Below are 22,299 nucleotides of genomic sequence, written 5' to 3' on the forward strand. Positions count from 1 at the left end.
GTAAACACATGAAAAAATGTTCAACATCACTGGTCATTGGAGAGATGCAGATGAAAACAACGCTGAGATTCCACCTCACACCAGAAAGAATGGCTGCCATCATGAAATCAACCAATAACAAATCCTGGTTGGGCCGTGGGGAAAGAGGAACCCTGCTCCACTCTTGGTGGGAGTGTAGACTGGTGCAACCACTGTGAAAATCAGTATGGAGATACCTCAAAGAACTAGGACTGAAAGTCCCATTTGACCCAGCTAATCCCCTGCTGGGTATCTTCCCCAAAGAATTAAAAGAATCATACCACAGTGATATTTGTGCACCCATGTTCATAGCAGCACAGTTTGTAATAGCTAAAACTTGGAAGGAGCCCAAGTGCCCATTAGTTGGAGACTGGATAAACAAAATGTGTTTTTTTTTAATAAAATGGAGTACTACTCAGCTATAGAAAATGAGAATTAGAGCCATTTAGAGCTGAATGGATGCCCATTGAGGCAATACTCTTAAGTGAAATAAATAGGACACATATGTGTAAATACCGAATAGTTTGTCAAATAGGAAGAAAAGTGACAAGAGGGAAGAAGTGAGAGGAGTAAGGGAAAGGAAAGAAGGGAATGAAATTAATATGAGAAAATTAAAAATGGAAACAAAGTCTTTGTAAATAGGGAGGGATGGAGGGGTTGAAGAGAGGGCAGCGTAAGGGGGAAAAAATAAGAACCAAGAGAGATTATGTAAAGGTACAAATTTCCAATGATTAATGTCATTATATTGTATACCTAAAATGTACCAATAAAATAATTTAAAATAAAAAGACTAAGTATGGCTCCTCCCAAAGAATAATAAAACAGGAATGGAAAATACTGAGAGCATCTGTAAACTTGGGGCTGCATCTTTGTATTTGAGGAACTGTTGTGGCAATTGTGCTGAAGAGAGAAAAATGCATGGGTGAAATTCACTTGTTCCAGGCAGCTCTGGGGTAAAACAGTGGGTGCAAATGACCATGAAATCAACCAGTTGAAAGACAGCATTTTTCACTTCAAAACTCCTCAAAGATCTTCCATCAGCCATTTACTGCTAACCAATACATTTCTGACTTGTTTTTGTTTTTTCGTTGCTCAGGATTGAACCCAGGTCCTCACACACACTTGGCAAGCATTCTATCACTGAGCCACAACCCCACTTTTTTCTTTTTAGACCATTGAAAAAACATTGATGAGATCCTTGATTGAGATCCTCAATTTATATCTGAATATTGTAGGACATTAAGGAAGAAATTTTCAATCACTTAAAAATTATTTCTTAAGCCACTAACTTGCTTATACTGGTATGGTAAAAAATAATAGAACAAATTAAATAAATTTATAACTACAAAAGTGTGACTTGAAGTCAACTTGCTCTCTACCCCACAATATGTGAGCATTAGAGAACAGCTACCAAAGTAGCTTAGTGGAAAAAAAAAACCAACTATGTCATAAAGTCATTTTTCCCACATTAAGTTGTTATCAACTCTCCCAAAACAGCATTAATTTTATTTTTCTTAAACATTTTATTTATTTAACCAAAGACTCTTGTTGTTTAACATGGTGGAGAAGAAAATTAAATATTAAGTGCATTGATAAACTAATCAATGCTCAAGGCTATACTTACAGTTTTTAGATCTCAACATAAGGTTAATCTTCAACATATGTGGTATATGGTTAACTCATACCACTGATGTTAATTTCCGGGGCTGGAACTGAGAGGAGCCCACTAGGGCACCAAGGGTTGGACTTCAGGAGCAGGCTCTCTCCAGGCCTTGTGAATGTGCGTGGGCCTGCACTCTACCTAAATGTCTCACTGTCTTTACTCTCACTGGCCCATCACTCCCTGCCTCACTGGAATAACAGCAAATCTGCTAAATATAGTTCCAAATATCTGTGATTTGGTCCAGTCACAAGTGTCTAGGCCTAGCTGCTTCTTGACCTCCATCCAATTGAGGGATAATAACTGATGATTCTCTTCCAATTGGAATTCTAAACTGAGAACTACAGAAATAATCTCTATTATATCTACAGAAAATGCATGACATTTTATTAACACAAATTTCTTAATTTTTACTTGGAAAATACTTTGAATATAAATTATATGATCCTGTCATCCTAATAAACTTGGGGGATTATGTGACAATGTCAAAAACTGAAACTTTGACCCAAACACTTAAATCATTTTTTTCATCGCTAATTGTGATTGAAATAAATATTAGCTAGCTTTCAAAGCCTTCCACATCCTTACAAATTTTTTTATTGGTTCATACTCATGAATGCTTACCTTTAATGCTAAAGCATACTTTTTATTTTTATTTTTATTTTTTGTATTTATTTTTTTCGCTACTAGGGATCGAACTCAGGTCCTTGCGCTTGTGCAGCAGGCAGTGAAAGCACTGAGCTAAATCCCTGGCCCTGAAACATATTTTTTAGATTTATCCCCACCACTGACTTACCTCAATGTACAATTTTGCACTTCATTTCTGTAATCCAAATAGAGATGAGTCTATAAAAGAATAAAACCTTTTGCTGTAACAAGATGTTGAGTAATATTGAGAGAATTTAGAAAATATTACTAAATCCTAAAACATTTTATTTTAATAATTCAAATTAAAATTTAATAATATCAAATTATGGTTGGCAAATGGATTGCTAATACCACTGTAAGGGCCTAGGCTTCTAGTAATTACTTATATGGTAATTTATCACTGCTTTTCAATCAAAGCAGAAGGCTCAGAGGCACAAACGTATGTCGTTACATCATTGTGCTGCATACAGTATTTATTAGCAAAGGATCCCATGGAGAGAAATGTGTGGACGTTTGTTTCTGAAGCATTTTTACAAGACTAAATTGGGGAGCGTTGAAGTATTTTCCAACAGGAGAGAATTTAGAATTGTAATTCACGAGAGAGGGGTGACAACCCACCCAGAAGGTGTTTATCCATCTCCGGTTTCTGAATATTCCTGAGTTTCCCATCATCTGATCATTCCTGCAGAGTTCAGCTGGCTAGCCGTTCCTCTCCGCACATTCTATTTCTTCCCAGGAGCCAGCAGATGCTGATAAACAGTACATCCCATTCATTCCGCACTGACTCTGGCTTCACTGGTTATAGACCAGGATAATACCGCTGACATCTCAGACTCCAGGCCAGGGGTGGGAGGAACCGGGCTCTAACAAACCCAGGGCCGTCCCAAAACTGCAGGGAGGCCGTAAAGTCGCCCACTCTGGACCCCCAGCCTCCCCCCAGGCCTCGAAGTGGAAGATCCGCCGCTGACGCACTGGCTCTCTGGGGACAAGGTGGAGACCCTAACTGGAGAGGGACTATTGACCAGAGAAATGAACAAGTTCTAATAGTAATCCAGCAGAAATCTTGCCAACTTTTTTTCCTGAAGGCCTTTTCAAACCATTATCTATTCACCAAATAGCAGTAAATAGAGCAGCAGGCTCAGAATCTGGAAGTCTGGCAGGCAGGGTCAGGCTGAGTTATTGTGTTCTGTGACCCTCCGCCTGCCCAGGAGTCATACATAATGGAAAAGGAGGCAAATAAGAATTAAATACCTGAAGTCTCTGTTTTCTTCTGTCCTTTGATTACACCACTATTTTATTTATGATTCCCCAAAGAGAAGGAAACTTCCCTTATGTGCCACTGCTTCTGTAAATTGTTAAAGAATCACAAAAATGAAATACTTCACAGCGGGTTTTTCTCTATTGCCTCTTTCCCGCTGTACTGACCCTTTTAAAAGTGATGGTTTACCCACACTCACTCCTGCCCACCTATCCCACCGCCCCCAAATACAACCAGCTTTAATGTCACTGGATCTTATTTGCCAAAGGAAATTGAATACATCTGAAGTCCACACTGACCTTGGTGTAGTGTTCGCTAGTACAGTCCAGGCTTTGCTTTAGGTAACGTTATTTCGCCTCTTGGGGACAGTGCCCAGGCAGACAAATTCACTTTCTCTGTTTCATCTCTGCATGAGAATTCAGGGCCCACCTGCACAGTGGGAACAGTGAATAGGAGAAAACCAAGCTTCTTGGGTTGGATTTGATTTTAAATACTGTTCTTAATAGCTTGGGGGAGAGGGACATGGGAAAAGAGTGTTTACCTAAATTATCTCAAGGTTTTACTTTTCTTTGCTGAAGTAGAATTTGATACAGGGCTCTCCAATTTTGAATCTATTTGGAAGTTTTGAGCATTGGGCTCTTTCCTTCTAAGCAAAATTTCAGGACCTTTGTTTTATAATACTTTCTGCTACCATACCACCAAGAAAATCAAAAGACTGGGGATACAGGTTATTTCTTTGTGTTATCTTTCAGCTGGAGGAAATGCTTTTTACTAGAAAGGATTTGAAGTGTGAACAACAGGATAGATGGTGTTAAAACAGAGAACAACACGATACCAGAATGATGGAGCCTTCGTGTTATAATTCAGAGCAAATTTAAGGAGGAAAATGCAATTGAAAATAGTATTTGCCACCAGGGCATGGAGGATTCTTTTTTGATTCATGGTTACCAAATATTCTAATTTTCTACCCTTTGAGATTTATTGTACGCATTACTCTATCAGACCAAACATAAATGTGGTGCCTGAGGAAGAAATAAAACCCAACATTCAAGAAAAGTTACACTGGAATTACAAAGATATTTTATTCATGAGAATGCAATTATGTGAATTCTGAGAAATTAAAAATGGACAAATTTGCCACCCTTATTTATTCAGTTCACTTCAAGCTCAGCAGTTTGCCTGACATGAAAGCCCCTCAGTGAGCCTTGGCTCTAAATAGTGTGTGCATTGTATTTTTTTTCATAGAAACTATTTTATACTGTATATTATTATGTATATATCTTAGTTACTTTTCTCTCCATGCTGAGACAAGATACTTAACACTCACAAATTAAGAGAGGAAAGGCTTATTTAGCTGAAACCTTTGTAGAGGTTTCTGTCCATAATATGCTGGCTCCAAGGCAGGGTGGCATGGCAGAGTAGTATCACAGAGAAGAAACAGTTCATGGTGGGCAGAAGGTAGCAAAGCAACATGGGGTGACCACAGTTCTTTCTAGGCATATCTTGTCAGGTTGATTATGGCAGGTAGCACTCACACCCTTCATTGAAACACCTTTGATCCTAGAATTGTGCCATGAATCAATCCTAGTGTAACAAACTCTAGATTCAGCCACCTCTGAAAAAACCCCACCTATGACTGCATGAGTCTTTGGGAGGGACATCTACACACAAGCCATAACAGTATACTATATATATCTATTCATATCAAATGCATACAAATTCCACATTGACATCATCTTCTATGTGAGCAATTTAAGTGTTCTTTTGGCTGTACACAAGTTTCATTTTGTACACTGATTACAAATTAACCTCTGTGCATGATCCCTGTAATAATTCAGCTGCTTTGATTAAGTTTAGATGACTAAGCTCAAACAAATCACAGCTGTGGAACCTGAAAGACCCTTCGCATGCATTTGTGCAGTGCCTGTCAGCAATTCCTGAAGAATCACAGAACCTGGGAGAGATGTCATATGAGTTGAAACTGGAAAAATCTACCAAGTTTTTAAAGAAAGATAAAAATATATCCCAGAAATTTAAAAACATAAAATTAATCTAAAACTATCTAGCAAAAAGTATTTAGGACATTGAAATAATTTGAAACTATTTAGGAAATAATAAGAATTAGCCAGAATGGTTGTACTAAGAATAATTCATAAGAAATAAGGCTGATTTAATTTTCAATAGTAGTATTCACTTGGTTCTTTTTTTAAAATAAAAAGCCATAGGGGTGGTGTATTTTTATTTTGTGGTACTTTAATAGACAAAATGGAGGAGAACATTAATTTAGAGTTTCATTAAATGGCAGGGAGTTCTCAGGGGTCCTTTGTTACCTTGCACATAGTTCCATCTTGTTCAGAAATTCTCTTCAACACCTTGGATGGGAAGTACAGAGCAATTGTGCCTTATTTGGGATTACAAAAAATGAAACAGGAGAGTAATATAGACAACTACTATTACAAAACCAAATAAATAAATAAATTCCTCACTAGACTAAAATTGAAGGGCAAAGACAATAAAACTACACTTAAAAAGAGAACTATAAGATCTTCACTAAAGTGCAAATTTTAACTTTCCCTTCACAAAATTGGGCAGCTTTGTCTTGAAAAAAAAATCTTGATAGAATTGAGCTTTTTGTTGATTGAGATGTGTCATGAGCTGATCCTGTGATGTAACTACCTAAAAGCAACTTCAATCTTCGGTTCACATTTCCAGTCCCCCAAAATAAAGAGGTCATCTTCCCACTAAGCTCTGTATGAGTTGACTCCATGTGGAGTATTGCATTGACTTCAGGAGAATGTATCTTCAATTTAATCTATCTTCAATAGGACAGCCTTCCAAATATTTGAAGACAGCTTGCAAGCTGCCTTTTCCAAGGTAAGCATCCCTCTTCTTAATAGACCACAGTTAGGTTGTCAGGACAATTTCTTATGAATAGTACTGTGCTATATGCATTTGTGGACAACTCTTGGTCACATAGGACTGGACAGGATGTTCCAGATGCAGAATAACTAGCAGGAAATAGTATAGGATCTTCACCTGCCCTGTGCAAGTTATTCTTCATGAATCTAAAATTTACAGTAGAGCTACATCATATGTGCATTTAATTTGCACCATTTCCACTCTACATTTCAGTAAAAATAAAGAGGGATGGTATCCACTCAATAGATACATGCCCCAGAGGAAACATGAAATGAAAATGTGAACTGAGCATTTGTGCATCATAAATTAAGTATTTTTTATGGTAAGGGCTAAGTATGAGTTTACAATTTAAAGATGAGGTTGTTGTTTGTCTGTTTAGTCTTATCATTATAAACATTGCATTCTTTATAAGAAATTTTAAATTTTCAGGATATTTTCTAACTCAGTGAGAACTTTCTCTTTTATGATTTCAATTATCACAAAAGAGAATTGTTCTGTTTTTTTCTCTTTTTAAAAACTTTATGGTGGTTACCAGGTATCATTGATTTATGGCTAATTTTTAACACTTTTATACAAATGCATGATATATTACTTCTGCTCTATCTTATACTTTTAGCCTTATTTTGTTTTGTTTGAGCTTAGCAGAATTTTGTGTTTATTCCTAATACATTCCTTCCTGTTATATGTGGCTCATGATTACAGAGTAATGATTTGGGAAATTGAATTACTATTATGCTAAGCCTTGTGTTGTCCAATTTTGGTGATAAACAAAAAGCTAAACCTTTTCTCTTGATCAAGCTTGTGATTCATTAAGACTTTTGCATAAATTAATATAGTTCACTGATTCTAAATGTGTGTGTTTTCATATTACTATAAAAATGCAGGACCACATATTTGAAATTTAGTTTTAAAATCATGAGGGTCCTTGAAAGGGTGGGAAAAAGACAGTTTTATTTGTTTTATTTTTTAATTAATTTTATTGATACATTTTAGACATATATAATGATCACACTCATCACAGGGAATTTGTACCTGTACAGGATATATTTTGATTCTGCTTTTTTTCCCATTCCTCCCCTTCTTTTCAACCCCTTTTCCCCTCCTTATTTACAAAAGTTTTGTTTTTATTTTTTCTTCTATTCTCTTTTTCTCTGTCCCTTCCCTTTTTTTCATCCTCCCTCCCCCTTTTCCATTTGAACATTTTCTTCCTATTTATTATACATTTTACTCCTTACTTACCCTTTCAATTTCTCACACCAGAGAAACCATGCAATATTTGAACACACGACTCCAATTTATTTCACTTAAGAGTATGGACTCAAGGTGTATCCATTTACCTAGAAATGTCTCAAGTTTATCCTTCTTTATGGCAGTAGTACTCCATTTATGGTAGTAGTCATTTGTATTTAAAAAAAAAATCACATGTTCTTGGTTGTCATCAGTTAATGGGCATTTGGGCTGTTCCCAAGATTTAGCTATTACAACTCTGCTGCTATAAACATGGATGTGCATATATCACTGTGGCATGATGCTTTTAATTCTTTGGGGAAGATACCCAGCAGGTGAATAGCTGGGTCAAAGGGAACCTCTAGTTTTAGTTTTTTGAGGAATCTCCACACCGAGTCCCACAGTGGTTGCACCAGTCTACATTTGCACTGACAGTGGAGATGGGCTCCTTTCTCCCCCCAGCCTAGTCAGCATTTGTTATTGGTTGATTTCTTAATAGCAGCCATTCTATCTGGAGTGAGACAGAATCTCAGCATTGTTTTAATTTGCATTTCACAAATGACCAGTGATGTTGAACATTTTTTCATATATTCATTTGCCTTTTCTACTTCTTCATCTGAGAAGTGTCTATCCATTTCAGATGCCTATTTTTGGATTGGGACTTTAAATTTGGAGGGTCTGATTTTTTGAGTTCTTTATATATTCTAGATATTAGTTTTTTGTCTGAAGAACAGCAGGCAAAATTTTTTTCCCACTCTGTGGGAAGATAATCACAACAACTGGTTAGAACAATTGTGTCATCTTGGCTAAAGCAGAAAAATCAGTGATAACAATATTATCAAACAGCATAGAAAATGACAAACTGTGGTTACTATTAATTTACCACCCTTAACCATATAAATAAGGGTTTTTAGTTATACAACAAAATCTAAAACAAACCAGAAAATTGTATACAGTAAATATCCCCTCAATTTGGTGATTTTTACCCTCAAGGGAGAACATTTAAAAGGAATTAGTGGGAAAAATAGAAGAAGAGAAAGGGACTAGAAGCAAGGCTGGAGGACAAAGGAAGATTACACAAGCTTTGCGAACTGGTGAAGAAGACAGAAGGGAAAGAAAGTAAGAAGAAATAAAAACAAGAACAGAACAAACAAAACAAAAACTAGAAGCAATATTCATACTCATATAAAAACAAGAGCAAACAATCAAGAAAAAGAGAAGAAAATAAGAAAGCAAAGAAAAGATGAAAAGCAGAAAAAAAAAGTTCACTTCAGAGTGTGTCTCTACTGTCACTGGTTGACAGAGGAGCAGACAGAGCCCAGATCCATGTTGATTGATCCCAGCAAGCCAGCAGTAGAATTACAACAGTGGTGGATAATACTAGCAAACCTGTGCCTTTAGTGCCACTGAAGTTCAGGCTGCTTGTGGTTTCTCCCTAAGTCTGGGACCCAAGTCATTCAACCCACAACACTCTGAGTGGCCCCTGACAGCATGAACTCAGCTTCCTAACCCCCTGCTTTCTTGAACTGGACTGCACCTCACCCTGACATTGGGAGCCACTAGATGGAGCCAACCTGCAGCTGCTCTGAGGTCTGAGTTCAGTTGGCCCCTAGCCAAAATGGCAACCAGCCAATTGCCCTCTCCTCAGGGTGTCTGAATCTGAATAAGTCACTGGCTCCTCCAGTCTGACGTGTTCACTGCTCCATTCCACTGGTGCGTTTCCCTATTGAGGCCTCTGGGGTCACCAGCAGTCACTGTGGGTCTGCGCGTCCAAGCTGCTCCTCCCACGCCATGAGCTGGGGCTCAGGGAGAAAGTGCCACTTGCCACCTCCCTCTTTGCATTGTGGTCCCTCTCTTTGCTTTCCCTGTGGGCTCCAATTCTTCCTTCATATCCTTGCTGGGTCCCAGGAACCTACTTCCCTCTTCCTTCTCTTCCCCTATATTCTAGCATCTGGATTCCAAATATCTAAGAGGCTGTTTCTCTGCTGCTCACTATTCTGACATCTTCCCAGAAGTCCCCCAAGACACAGTTTTGGAGGAAATATTTTCCAAAACAACCTTATAGAAAACTATTATCCAAAATATAACATGAACTCGTAAAACTCAAAAATAATAAATAGGTAACTTAATGGCATAAATGGCTGGAGACTTAGCTCAACGGTGGAGCACTTGCTAGCATGTATGAGACCCTCCCTGAGTTCAATCTTCAGCACCACAAAAGGAAAAATAAATAAAATAGGCAAAAAGCCTGAGTAAATATCTTACCAAAGAAAACATAATAATGGCAAATAAGTATACAAAAAGATGTTCAACATATGTCATTAGATAGTTAAAATTAAAACTACAACGAGGAACCACTATACACCCATTAAAATATCCAAAACATAAAACACTGATAATACTAAATGGTAACAGAATTTAAAGCAGCAAGAACTGCTATTTATTGCTAGTGTGAGTGCAAAATGGTTCAGTGACATTGGAAACAGCCTGGCAGTTTCTTACAGAACTAAACATGCTCTCACTCTATGATCCAACAATCACACTTCTTGGTATTACCCTAAGTTGCTAAGAATATATATGCACAGAAAAACCTGTACATGGCTGTTTATTGCAGTTTTACTCACAATTGTCAAAACTTGGAAGCAACCAAGATGTCCTTCAGTAAATGAATAGATAAATAAACAGTAATATAACCAGAAAACGGCATAGTATTCAGTGCTAAACAAGAGTGAGCTCTCAAACCATGAAAAGAGATTGTGGCAACTTAATTACACATTACTAAAAGAATGAAAGAAGCTAATGTGAGAAGACTACATGGTGTAAAATCTCACTACATGACATTCTTAAAAAGGCAAAATTATAGTGATAACAAAATGATTATTGGTTGCCAGTGCTTAAAGAGAGGGATAAGGAGGCAGAGCATGGCAGATTTTTCCAGGTCAGTAAAACTATGCTGTGTGATATTCTACTGGTAGATACATGTGACACATTTGTCCAGACCCATAGAATGTACACTAAGAGTAAACCCTAATGCAAATGATGAACTCTGAATGATGAAGATAAGTCAGTGTGAGTTCATTGAGTGTAATAAGTGTACTACTACTCTTAAGCAGGGTATCAACAGTGGGAGAGTTTGAGAATATGTGTAGTCTGGGGATAGATGGGAATTCTCTGAATATGCTGCTTAATTTTACTGTGAACCTAAAGCTGTTCTAAAAACTAAAGTATGTTGGGGTTTTTTCTAGTCATTGTGCTCTTTGAATCTCAGTTGGCTGGTGGCAGCCATGGTATAGCAGCTGTCACCTGTGATGCATAAATATGGTCATTGCTGCTCAGAGCATCAGCACACCAAATGAGTTAGGTACGCTGCTGGGCTTCCAGAGTTAGCTCTAAAATACCTTCAAAAATTATGCCATGATTTTACACTGAATCCAAACGTTATTATAGATGTGGAATAGCACAGACACAAACCAATGAAGTGTACATTTGATATTAGTATAGCTAATAATTGCATTAGAGCGATAGCCACAGTCTATACCTCCCTGAGAACATAGGACCTTAGGGAAGGATAGTCACAGTTGCATATAGCAATTGTACCACATTTTATTCCTGAGATAAGTACAGAAGGGCCATCATAGAACAAATAATACATACAAAAGAAATTAACAAATCCTTCAGAATACATCAAAGAAATTTTATGCAGTGAGAAAAAGCTGGCAAGACAATGTCATGTGACTCAAAAGATAAAAATACAAGGCCAGGGATTTAGCTCAGTGGCACCACTCCTGCCTTACAAGTGCAAAGTCATGAGTTCGATCCCCGGCACCAAAAAAAAAAAAAAAAATAGAAATAAGTCTAAAGCCTTTTTCAATAAATACAAAATTTTTAAATCTAAGTGATTAGAGAGCAGCATAATAGTTTAATATACTGTATATTTTAAAAATGATGAATTCCACAATCAACAGTATCTTCAAGCCAAAGATATATGACCTTCCTCTTTCACACTTAAATTCATACATGTGCTCAAGATAAAACTTTCATGGTCTGTGAAAGCAACTGATAAGTGAACTGGGTAGTGAGAATTTTCTCCTGGCAGATGTGAAGGTAAATATAAAAGCAACTGTGGATGCAAGATCTAAAAATGATAGGGCCAGGGATTTAGCTCAGCGGCATACCACCTGCCTGGCAAGCACGAGGTCCTGAGTTCGATCCTCAGTACCAAAAAAAAAAAAAGATCTACAAATGATAATGAAAGAGCTTGGTGTGTGGTTGTTAAAAGGTGAATTCAGCCCATGGAGACAGCTTAATTAGAGAGCATTGAAATGAAGGATACTATGTAGCTGCACCAGATGATTTCACTTGATGTTTTGGCAAACCGTGTTTGTACACTTTGAAATATGCAATAAATTCAAAGAACCTAAAATCCTGACTTTGGAGGAATTATTTTTTTTCAACCAAGTCAACAGTTCCAGGGCACTCTGTTTTAAGGTAAGTAGATCAAGCACCCTTGCTACTGAAATAGCCCCTAACTCTTCTACCTACATCTGCTTTTGCTCCCTTCAGTCTGTTCTCCATGCTTTCGAAATGCAAATGCGCACACATAGGTTTAAACACCTACTTGATGTAAAGCATGGAACAAGAGTTGTTCAGAGCAAAAACTGAAGAAATGTCCCACCCCACGCCCCTTCTGTTAGAGAAGCGGGTTCCGTGGGAAATGGAGCCCTGGGCGTGGTCTCTTGAGCAAGTAGGAGGAGAGGCCTGGTCTCCCCCAGAGCATTAACCACACAACCTGAGGAAGTGAGTTTCAAGGTCTTGTTCAGAAAACACAGACCACTGTACCATGTTATCTTTAAATATTTAAAAAGGGAAGGGGACCTAAAGCAAAGACCACAAAACAACTACTGTTAAATTCAAGAGATAGGTACATGAATGCTATTACACAGTGTGTCCAAAGGAAGATGCATGAAGTAGCATTTGAAAGCCCCTCTCCTCCAACCCCTCTGCTTCCCTAAAATGTGATCTCAGTGAAGATTTCAGTGTGTGTTTCCCAGGCCATATTTTACTGCTGATTAAAATATGAATACATACAAACACAGAGTTTGTGGGTTTTGTAGGAGAGGGTCATATTTTCTGCCATGCTGAGTTTGATGAGGCTTTCTCTTGTGTTTTTCCTACAAATTTTGGATATTCTGGATTGCTTTATATTATTCCCTTTTGTGATCATGATAGGATGGGAATTAGTCTCTCATTAATAATAAGAAAAAAGTCAGTCTAATTTGTACAATGTAAAACAATGGCATGAAATTTTTTTCTTAGGGATTGCTGAATAATCTGTCTCATTATATATTGGTTTCATTTAACCCATTTGAAGTCAAATATATCCTTAAGAAGATTTTTTTTCACATAGAATTTAGTTTTGAACAAATAAAAGAAAGTAGGTCTTAGCCAAGTATGGTGGCACACACCTGTGATCCCAGCACTCAGGAGGCTGAGGCAGGAAGACTGAAAGTTCGGGGCTAGCCTGGGCTACATATGAAACTCTATCTCACAGAAATAAAAACAACAAAAAAGGAAAGTAGGTGTTAGGATTGATTTGTTTCTTGAAACTTCACTTTTACTTTAAATTTTTTACCAAATGAAGTGAATGCGTTTTGCATCAATCTCTTACCCTCTTAACTTCTGGTTTTGTTTTCTTCCTTCAACATTGAGGACAAAAAGAAAAAGGCTCCTTCCTCATTGGTTGAAACACTAGCAATCTGCCACTTCCCAACTAGTTCTTCCTTTCCACAGTAGAGGAATAAATAAAACACTTCATCTTCCATATTAAAAGTAGTTTTTATTTATACCACAACTGCTAAACTTTCCGTCAGATCTTTCTTTCAAAAGAACCTCCACTCTACTCTCCCGTCTTTGCAAGGTCACTGTTTGATCCAGTTACATTTTTATGTGGAAACATTTTAAGTAGTGTCAGTTGCTGGTTTTACAAAGAATAAAAACAGAAATGATGGGAGCATTTGGCAGGCACCCTTAGACCCAAGCAGCAAGCCACTGATAGATTCCTGCTGCAGAAGTGATTTGTTTTGTTTTACAAACTTGTACAAGCAACTCTTTCTTCTTCAGTGCAAACATAGTCTCAAAAGGGGAAAAGATCAACACACCAGGAGGGAACACAGATTTTGTTCTTTAACTAACTTTTAAAAATGTTTTATGTCAGCATCTAAATTACACAGAGCAGGCTGACATGCTCTCTTCTTCTTTCGTTCATGAACTCTACTCTGAAAATGGGTGTGAAATAATCTTTTGCTTTCATTTCTGGATTGGCTGTGATGAGTCAGATATTAAATATGACTGGTTCAGATGTTACCTATCGATGCAGGGCACAAGTGTCAGCATTTAGATGGAGAATAATTGGACTCATATCTGTATTATGTTTTCAAGTTGCTGGGTCAGTTCTGGGTCTCCTGCTGTAAATTCTTCATTGCAAACCCAAGTAAAAGGAATGTGACAGATTTAATGCCTAGAATAAGTTATTAACTGTAAGAATGCATAAAGCAATGGCACCACTGAGCAGAGAACATTACACTGCCCATGATTCTGTAAATTAAAATTAGAGTGTTTTCTTTATTTCAGTGAAATACTTTCCTTCATTAACTTTCTTGTTTTACTCAAGTAAGTTCTTTATATTCAACCTAATATAAAGCAATCACTTTTATTTGGCCATTTAATTTATGAATGCTTAAACTCTTAACACTCAAGTGTGAGAGAATGAATTTGATAACAGAAGGGAGTTGTTTATAATGTTTCACTCCCCAAAAGGTCAAGTGGCTACTGTTGCCTGAAACCACGATCTTTCCTAAGAACAGTATCTAGGCCAAATCCCATTAGATAGACTCTATGAACTATCATCGTTTTTGGTCATAATATACTTGCCTTTCTCTCATGGCCAAAAGAAAGGAGGCTTTTCTTTCTTTTCTTTTCTTTTTTGAGACAGGGTCTTGCTATGTAGTTCAGACTGGCCTTGAACTCACTTGTAGTCCAGGCTGGCCTTGAACTTGCAGTGATCCTACTGCCTCAGCCTCCTGAGTGCTGGGACTACAGGCATGTGCTGTCACACCAGGCCAAAAGAAAGAGTTGAAGCTCTAATCCCACCCATTAAAGTTCTTTTTGTTTTTTAGAGAAACAAACAATCAAAAGCCAAGAATCCGGAGGAAAAGAGGAGGCTGGTTTTCCCATATTCTGCACACTATAGCATCTTTAGTCCAGGCCAACAGCCAGCAAGTTTCTGTGGCACAAGACCAGCAGGGACTGGGCTGCTGTGGCTATCCCAGAAGATTCTGCATTTCCACAGCACCTTTTACCATAGCAGCCCAGGGGGACAGGGAAGCTTGTCCCACAATGACACACACTCAGCTGTTCATTTTATTAAACATTGCCTGAGGGTCTCCTGCGGAAAATGCCAATCCCTGATGATGAAGAGCTAAAGCAGAAGTTAGGAAGAGCTTTTCATACTTGAATCATTCAACACCACCTTCTCTACTTATTTAGCACACATGTAGCCACTGTTTCAAGTACACTATGAATGCTAGACTAGCCTAGTTAATATTCACAAGAGTTCTATGTCCTCTTTTTTGTTTGGTACCAGGGATCAAACTCAAGACCTTGTGCTTGCGAGGCAGGTGGCAGAACCACTGAGCTAAATCCCTGGCCCTCTATGTCCTCTTTTATTACAGATGAAGAAATTCAGGCTCAAAGAAATAAACTTGCCCAAGGCCACACTTTCACAAATTTTGCCATGTCCACCTTTCCTCCATACACACTAGCATGACTATAATTTTATAAAATGGAAAATAAAAAGTGTTGGTGAGGATCTGGAGAAACTGGAGCCCTCATACACTGTAATGTGGATGTAAAATGGTATTGTTACTGTGGAAAAGAGTTTGGCAATTCTTCAAAAAGTTAAGCACAGAATTGAACTCAGCAATCTCACCTGTAGGTTTATTACCCAAAAGATTTGAATTAGAGACTTAAGCAAATACTTGTACATGGATGATTACAGCAGCATAATTCATAATAGCCAAAAATGTAAACAACTCAAATGTCTATTAACTGCTAAATTGGGAAAAATATGTGGTCTATCCACACAGTGGAATATTATTTGACCATAAAAAGGAAGTAAATACTGACATATGATACAAAATGGATTAACCTAAAAACAGTGTGCTAAATGCAAGGAGCCAGACCCAAAAAGCCATAGACATGGTTCCATTTATACAAAATATTTTAGTTTATGTGCTGCCAAAGCGAGCACTATATAAAATATTAATAATAAGAAAATCCACAAACCCAGAAAGTAGATTAGTGGCTGTCAAGAGATGGAGAGAGGGAAAAATGGGAATTACTGCTTAATATGGGGTTTCTTTTTCAGGTGATGGAAATGCTATGGAGTTAGCTAGTAGTGATCAGTACATAGCTTTGTAAATATACTAAAAGCCACTGAAATGCATTTTTTAAAGGGTTAACATATTAAGATATGTGAACTATATCTTCTTTTAAAATATTTATTTATTTATTTATTTTGCTGTACCAGGAATCAAACTCTGTACCTTGCACTTGCAAGACAGGCATGGTGCCACTGAGCTAAATCCCCAGCCCTGTGAACTATTTTGTAATAAAGCTATTTTTTTAAAAAAAGAAAACTTTTCAAAGGTGCTTTTGTGATATTGTAAATATTCTATTTTTTCTTTTGTAAAACAACTACTTTTCTTGGTGAGTAAGGATTTTCCCAGGTACTATACCACTAAAAGGAAACATTAAAAAATGAAGAGGCTAGTAAAAAAAATACATCTACATATAACACATTACATTTAAAAGATGTGTTTGTGCTCCACCTAGAATAATTTAATATACGTGACCAGCAGCAAAGGTGCCTAAGTTTGAGGAACCTGACTGCTGAATATTGTAGTGAGAAAATTCCAATATCCACAGCCTGGATTTGAAGCAAAGTTCTATCACTTGCTGACTGTGTGAATTGAGAAAATTCCTTAACGTTTCTAAACTTCTATTTCTTCATCTCTAAAGTGGGATTCCTGAGAGAGCCAGTGTCAGGAAAGCCTGGTTATAAAGACAGTACCATTTCCTCAGCCCCTCTGATTTGCTAACTAGGCAATATGCTAGAATCGTTTTGTAACATTTCAATAAATACTCACAAATCCCTCATGGTCCAATATAAGCATTCTGATCAGGTGAATAGTCCTCCCTGTGCACAATTTCACCAGCTACTGTTGGAAATCTAGTATCTTCCAATAGCTCACCCACTAAAGGGATTATTGATATAGAATCATCACCTTATTCAAATTCTTTACATTCAGATTCTGCTGTCTGAAAACCTTTACTTTATTTTGAAAATTTTAAAGCATCAATGTAAAGTAAAAAGTTATGTTATTCTAGTTTCTAGTAAAGCTGTACAAAAATTATATTTTATTTATATTTTACATTTTGCAGTAGCTGGTATCAGACACATACCCTCAAAACATTATTTTAGAATGCTGAAAGAATTTGCCCTAAAATCTATAAAATTTGCTAAAAAGAAAAGATAAATAACATACTGAAACCATTACTCAACTCCTAATTGACACTAGGGTCCTGGTGTATCTTTTTGGCATCTAAGAGGCCCACTCATTTTCAACAGCATTCATTAACTAAAAATAAATTTTAAATGTGTAGATTCAGTGACAGTAATAATGAACAAACGCCAAATTACTAAAATATATTCCACCCTTGCACTAGCAATCCAAACGAGCTTGGAGTCTCTGAAAGTCTATGTGGCAATAAAAGTAAGGCCCCTAACTAGATCAGAAATGTGAATGTGAAAATCCTTTTTCTTGTAAAGAGTCTATATAACATGTCCTGAAGTAATAATTCAAATAGTAAACACATTATTATTCCTCTCTCTTAGTCTTGTGTTTGATTGAATGCTTAAGAACCTACCTCACAGGGAGATGGTATGTCAACCAGTCCACTCTGCAAAGCAATCAAGGTTACTAAAACAGACTATGTTTATAACACAAGGTCACCAAAGAACTTAACTAACTCAATGCATCTGAGTTAAACCCTAATTTAATTTTTTCAAGAGTTCTCAATCTGTCCTTAATTGTTTCTATTCAACTTAACTTTTACACATACAGAGTGGAGTGGGGAGAATTGGGCCCATGGATTTTACATTTCCATTAAAAACCAGTGGTAACATTAAACCTACTGGAATTGTGGGCAGCAGCTCACTTCATGAGAGCCTCATGGAGCTGCACTGTGCAACAAGATCACTATTTGCTTCATGAGTGGGGGCATGTAGAGTGGTATGCAGTGAGCCTTCACCAAAGACCGTTACATTGGCTTCCATCTAAATGTCCTTCCTGCTACTTTTAGGTTATCAAAATTAAAAGGTCAGATTCATGACACTCTTAAAAAAGTGCAAATGCCAGTTATGTTAGCAGTAACTGTCTGTAACAAATTTCCATTTCTATTAACCACATTAGATAGTGATACTTTCCTATGTACACTCTGTGAGTTCAATAAAAGTTCTCTAACAATGCTGAGCTGTAATATATGTACAAGTGCTGTACATAAATGTATGTAAATTTCTACGTTGTTCAATGTTTATTTGTTTCTACATAAGTATAACCCTTCACAAGTACCTAAAATGTAAAGATATATACAGATATAGTGGTAAGGATATAGTAAACTAATGACAAATTTGAAAAGTATAAAATTGTGTGTCTTAAATTGTATATATTACATGAGGGAAAATATTCTAGTTCTAACTTTAATGGTTATACATATAGAGAATATCGTCTACTTTCAATTACAAAACACTAAATATATTTATAGTTCAACCTAGATAAGTACTCTCATATTTTATTAATAGTCTTATATTACATTTGTTTTCTATAAATTGAATCAACTAAGAAAAATAACAGTAAACAAGAACTCCTTGGGGATACTTATCTCTACTTAATTGCTTGAAAAATTAGAGATTTAAAGTTCTTTATGAAAAAGAAGAAAGAAAAAACACGTAAAGGTGTAAAATGAACAGGAAAAGTTTTGTGGTATCTGACAAATAAAAAATTAATATAATCAATATATAGAGAGAATACTTAAAATCTAAAAAAATATATAAATATCTCAAATGAGATGCAGGCAAAGGCCATGAACAGGCAAGCCACAAAAGAAAGGATAAAAATATTTACTATACATGCAAAAATATTCACCCCTACTTGTAACCAACAGAAAGCAAATTATAAAAGAAGAGCTGAGCTGGGGGAATAGCTCAGTAGTGAAATATTTGCCTAGTTTTTGAGAGGCCTGGGTTCAAGCACATTGAACATGACCGGAGAAGTCAAGCTACCTAAAACTGTACCTCCAAATCGTCACTTGTCACCCCTAACAGTTCCCTCTGTCTAGTGGAAATACGTGATTTCTGCCCTTCCCTTGATTTGTAGAACTCAAAAAATTAATGTCAGTGCTGGAATAGTGACAGATGTTTGTTTCTTTTCCTTCTAAACACTTTTAGCACCATTCTCCTAGAAACACAGGTCATATTTATGCAACAAATATTATTTCAGCTGCAGTGTCACAAGGATCTGGAAAATTTACAGTGCTATAGGTGGTAATCTGATAGCAGTTAAAAGGTTAAATTGCTGGGTTACCTAAAAGAATGAAATAAATTATACTTCCCTAAGATCGCTTCTAGATCTAACTGATTAATACAAAACAAAGTTAATCCATAATATACAGGAAAGAAGGATTTCTCTGATTTGAAGTTGACAACTTATAAACAGTCCAGTCATCAGCTATTGTTTTTCTACATAGCAATCATGAAGCATAACAATGTAAATTTTTAAATTTACATTACTAGAGTCGATACATGACTCTCCCTCAGAGTACCCTGAAAGACTGTTCCTTCTCAGGGTCAGGGATTTAGCTTAGTGGTGCCAGCCGCCTGCCTGGCAAGTGCAAGGTCCTGAGTTCCATCCAAGGTACACCCCCCCCAAAAAGGTCTTTCCTTCTCATCCACTCAGAAGCATTAGATAGATCCCCAGAAGCCCACTGGCAAGTGACATGGAAGGCAGTATTTTTAGGTGCACAGGAGGTAAGCAGAGCATGGACATACTCTCCAGGAGACTCACACCCTCTGACTTTTCAACATAATAAAAAATATATATATATATACATATAAATATATTATATGATTCTTCCATGCAGCATTACCCAATATTTAAAATTGAATATCCTGAATTATAGGACCTATAAATTATTAGATATGCAGGATTACAGGATCTACAAGTCATTGATACAATGGATTATATTGCCAATTCTTTTCAAATGACTCATCTTTAAACAGAACTCACCACTTGCAGTTTTTATATTCTAACCTGCAATGTTAAGAAAATATGTAATCTTTAAAGAGTTTAAACTGCTAGGCTGAACCCTAATACTGTATAGGGTATGGTGTTATCTGAGATTCTAGTGTGTTTATTATTGTGTTCTTTAAGTGGAGGAGGAGTGTTTTACTCATTTGCACTCAAAGTTTTGCTTTCTAAGTTGAAAGGAACACATGTTGAAGAAGAAATCAGTTAAGAATGCAGGTTGCAGAGCCACAGTGCCTGGGTTCCAATTTACATCTGCAGTTAGCTTTGTGGCTTTCAGCAAGTGACTGAATGAAATCTCTGTGTTTCAGGTCCTCAGGGGTGAGGGAGTAGTAAGAGAAAAAGGTCTAATAGGTAATTAATTATAAGAGTTAAAAAGGTTGGTAGATATAGTATCTGGAATGGTGCCTGGCATGTTGTCTCAGGCCAATGAGTGTTAGCTTTTGTTTCCTTTCTGGATTTACAGATGAAGTATAAGTAATCTAAGCATACTGTTTGGCATCCTGCTTTTTCACTTAACAATGTGCTTTGATGATTATCTGTGTCTTTTTTATAATTATTCAATGGACTTTTCTATGTAAACTATTTTTTTAATTCTTTTATTGGTACATTTTAGGTATACAACACAATTACATTTCTCATTGGGAATTGTACCTTTACATAATGCATCTTGGTTCTTCTTTTTTCCCCATTCCTAGCCCACCCTTCCCTATTTACAAAGACTTTATTTCCATTTTTTCCATTTCTCATCATTTTTCCTTTCCCTTCTTTCCTTTCCCCTGCCCCTCCCACTACCCCTACCCCTTTGGACATTTTCTTCCTATTTTGCATTATCGATTATTCATTCTAATCATTGGTACACTTTAGGTATACAATATAATGACATTCATCATTGGAAATTTGCATCTTTACATAACCTCTCTTGGTTCTTATTTTTCACCCTTGCCCAGGCCTCCCTTTAACCCCTCCAGTCCTCCCTATTTACAAAGATTTTGTTCCTATTTTTTCATTTTCTCATATTAATTCCATACCCTTCTTTCTTTTCCCCTAGCCCTCCCACTACCTTCCCCTGTGCCCCTTTTCTTCCTATTTCACATTACTTATTATACATTTTACTCGTTATTTACACTTTCAATTTCTCACACCAGAGAAACTATTCGGTATTTACACGTGTGTCCTATTTATTTCACTTAAGAGTAGTGCCTCAAAGTCCATCCATTTAGCTATAAATGTCTCTAATTTCTCATTTTTTATGGCTGAGTAGTACTACATTTTATTTAAAAAACCACATTTTCTTTATCCAGTCTCCTGTTGATGGGCATTTGGGCTGTTTCCAAGTTTTAGCTATTACAAACTGTGCTGCTATGAACATGGGTGCACATATATCACTGTGGTATGATTCTTTTAATTCTTTGGGGAAGATCCCCAGCAGTGGAATAGCAGAGTCAAATGGGACTTCCACTCCTAGTTCTTTGAGGTATCTCCATACTGATTTCCACAGTGCTTGCACCAGTCTACACTCCCACCAGCAGTGGAGCAAGGTTCCTCTTTCCCCACAGCCCTGCCAGCATTTGTTATTGGTTGATTTCATGACAGCAGCCATTCTTTCTGGTGTGAGGTGGAATCTCAGCATTGTTTTCATTTGCATCTCTCGAATGACCAGGGATGTTGAACATTTTTTCATGTATTTATTTGCTATTTCTACTTCTTTGTCTGAGAAATGTCTGTTCATTTCAGATCTCCGTTTTTGGATTGGGTCTTTAAATTTGGGAGGTCTGATCTTTTTAAGTTCTTTATAGATTCGAGATAGTAGACCTTTGTCTGAGGAAGAGCAGGTGAAGATTTTTTCCCACATTGTGGGTTGTCTCTTCACACTGCTGGTGGTTTCTCTTCCTGTGCAGAAGCTTTTTAGTAAGAAGAGATCCCACTTGTGGATTGTTTGTGCTAGTTCACAGGCAACTGAGGTTTTGTTCATAAAATCTTTTCCTACACCGATGTCTTCAAGAGTTCTACATAACCTCTGTTCCAACTGGTTCAGAGTTTCTATTTTAATATTTAGATCTTTAATCCATTTTGATTTTCGTTTAGTGCATGGTGAGAGATATAGGTCTAGTTTTAATCTCTGGCAAGTTGAAACTCAATTTTTC

The 22,299-nt window shown here is 36.9% G+C and overlaps 1 long non-coding RNA gene across 1 annotated transcript; it reads right to left on the reverse strand.

The window, feature by feature from the left end:
- Nucleotides 1-1,811: 1,811 nt before the first annotated feature.
- Nucleotides 1,812-4,162, reverse strand: LOC147826631 (uncharacterized). Its single transcript, XR_015438799.1, has 3 exons — nucleotides 3,884-4,162; nucleotides 3,578-3,671; nucleotides 1,812-2,524 (listed from the first exon to the last, which is right to left on the reverse strand). It is a non-coding gene; the product is annotated as an uncharacterized LOC147826631 (long non-coding RNA).
- Nucleotides 4,163-22,299: the final 18,137 nt, after the last annotated feature.

This window comes from Heterocephalus glaber, unplaced genomic scaffold (assembly GCF_053883595.1).
Source record: "Heterocephalus glaber isolate CG9 unplaced genomic scaffold, H.glaber_assembly_v1.0 deba00001463, whole genome shotgun sequence".
NCBI lineage: Eukaryota > Metazoa > Chordata > Mammalia > Rodentia > Bathyergidae > Heterocephalus > Heterocephalus glaber.